We start from the raw sequence: 2,500 nt of genomic DNA, 5'->3' as shown, positions 1-2,500 counted from the left end.
AGAGATTGAGAAAATAGGAGAAAGAGGATGGGAAAAAGAGAAAGAGGAAATAGAATGTGAGAGAATAGGAGAAAGAGGAAAGAGATTGAGAGAGAGAAGGAGACAGAGGAAGGGGAGAAGAGAGAGAGAGTCACCTGGCAGACACCTGAATGGCCTTCGGAGCGCCTGGCCCGCACAGCTGATCCCTCTCGTACCCCGAGATCCCGAAATTGTTCTTTTCCTCTGACATAACGCCGCGTCCGATTGCTGTTTTGTAGACTGGATTTGGTTATATTGTCTGTGTCTGTCTGTCTGACTCTCTCTCTCTCTCTCTCTCTCTCTCTCTCTCTCTCTCTCTCTCTCTCTCTCTCTCTCTCTCGTTCTCTCTCTCGTTCTCTCTCTCGTTCTCTTTCTCTCTCTCTCTTGTTTCTCTTTTCTTTTTCTCTCTGTCTGTCTATCTGTCTCTATATTTAGCCATCCACCCATCAATTTGTCTGCCTGTCAGTCTGTTTCTTTCTGTATATTTGTGTGTGCATCAATTAATCTCCCTGTTTATGGTTTATCTGTCTTTCTATTCATCTGTATAGCTTCCTCTTTGTGAACATTCAAATACTATGCCTAGTATTTGATATGAAAAACACAAGATATAAATATAATTCTGGGAATCAGCCTTTGTTTCACGAGCGCAGTTCCGTCGCCTCGTCACGTGATCTGTCCAGCGAGACCTGCGGTTCGGCGTGAGATTCGAAACCTTCGACTGGAGCCAAAATGTTTTTCAAAGGGTTAAATGTGAGCAGAAAACTCGAACTATATTTAAGAAAAAATAGAGAGACGGAAGGTATAATATATATATATATATATATATATATATATATATATATATATATATATATATATATCTGTCTGTCTGTCTATCTATCTATCTATATCTATCTATCTATCTATCTACCTATATCTATCTATATCTATCTATCTATATATCTATATATCAATATATATCTATATCTATATCTATCTATCTATCTATCTATCTATCTCTCTCTCTCTCTCTCTCTCTCTCTCTCTCTCTCTCTCTATATATATATATATATATATATATATATATATATATATATATATATATATATATATGTATGTATATATATATATATATATATATATATATATATATATATATATATATATATATACATATAGAGGAAACAGACGAAATCATGTGTGTGTGTTTGTACAGTTGCCGGTTTAAAATAGCCAATTAGCGAAGCCTTTTTGAGGGATTCGTGTTGGCGCGGAAGGAGTGCGAACTGCCGTGGCGGGTTTTTTCTTTCTTTCTTCCTTTTCTTTTCTTTTCTTTTTCTTTTTTACGTCTTGTCTGTCTAGGTTTGTTTTTGTGTTAGCATGATGGTGCTTACTGTTATTATTGTTATAATCATTGTTAATAGCATTATTATTGTTATTCAAATTATTAGCATTGTTGTTATTGTGTATGTTGGTGTTACTATTATTTTTCATTATCATTGTAATTATTTTTGTTGCTATAATTGTTAGTATTATTATCATTATCATTATTAATGCTATTGTTATTATTATCTCAATCAATATTATTATCATTGTTATGATTACAATCATTATTATTGTTACTTTTATTATAATATTTGATATTTTCATCATTATCTTTATTATTATTATCAGTATCTTTATTATTATAATCATTATTATTATTATTATCATTCCTGTTATTATCATTCCTTATTATCATCATTATTATTGTCATTATTATCAATCATCATCATCATTATTATTGTTATCATTATCATTACCATCATCATTATCATTGTTATTATCATCTTTATCATCATAAACGTTGTTGCTGCTAGAAAGTCGACGTTCCTCTCCCGTTTCCCTCGACTTCGCTTGCCTTCGCGAGGACAGGCGGTCAACGAAGGCCAATGGACAGGCGAGATTTTTTTTTTTTTTTTTTCTCTCTCTCTCCGTGAGACGGTTCTTTACTCCTGTAATGTCTGCTGTTGTCTGCTTGTGATTGTGATGCGATGCTTAGGTGGATTTGTGTGTATTTTTATACGTACATACTTATATACATATATGTGTTTGTGTGTGTGAGAGAGAGAGGGGGGGGGGAGAGAGACAGACAGACAGACAGGCAGAGAGAGGGAGAGAGAAAGAGAGAGGGGGGCAGGGAGAGAGAGTGAGAGAAGGAAAGAGGAAGTGGAGAGAGAGAGGATGGGGGGGGATGAGAGAATGAGAGAGGAGGAAGGGGAGAAAGAGAGGGTATTGTGTATATATGATTTCGCCTTTTACTCTCCCCGCTCCCTTTATTTCTTTTGTTTCTTTTTTCTAACTTCCTTGTCACCTGCGTCTCTGTTCTCCCTTCCTTCTCACTGGAACTCCTGTCCTTGCCACCCCTACCCCCCTTTTTTCCCCATTAGAAAGAAAAGGACTCTCTCCTCTCAACGCCATAGCCCTCGCCCTCTCCCCTCACCCCCACCCACCACCGCCTTCC

At 36.3% G+C, this 2,500-nt stretch overlaps 1 protein-coding gene across 4 annotated transcripts in view; it reads left to right on the top strand.

Moving 5' to 3' along the window:
- The window catches only part of LOC113815331 (excitatory amino acid transporter 3), a 257,235-nt gene that overhangs the window by 69,861 nt on the left and 184,874 nt on the right, over window positions 1-2,500 (top strand). The gene's annotated exons all lie outside the window — the stretch shown is intronic.

This window comes from Penaeus vannamei, chromosome 3 (assembly GCF_042767895.1).
Source record: "Penaeus vannamei isolate JL-2024 chromosome 3, ASM4276789v1, whole genome shotgun sequence".
NCBI classification, from domain to species: domain Eukaryota; kingdom Metazoa; phylum Arthropoda; class Malacostraca; order Decapoda; family Penaeidae; genus Penaeus; species Penaeus vannamei.
The sequence above is the reverse complement of the archived record's forward strand: the minus strand, read 5'-3'. Positions and strand labels throughout refer to the sequence as shown.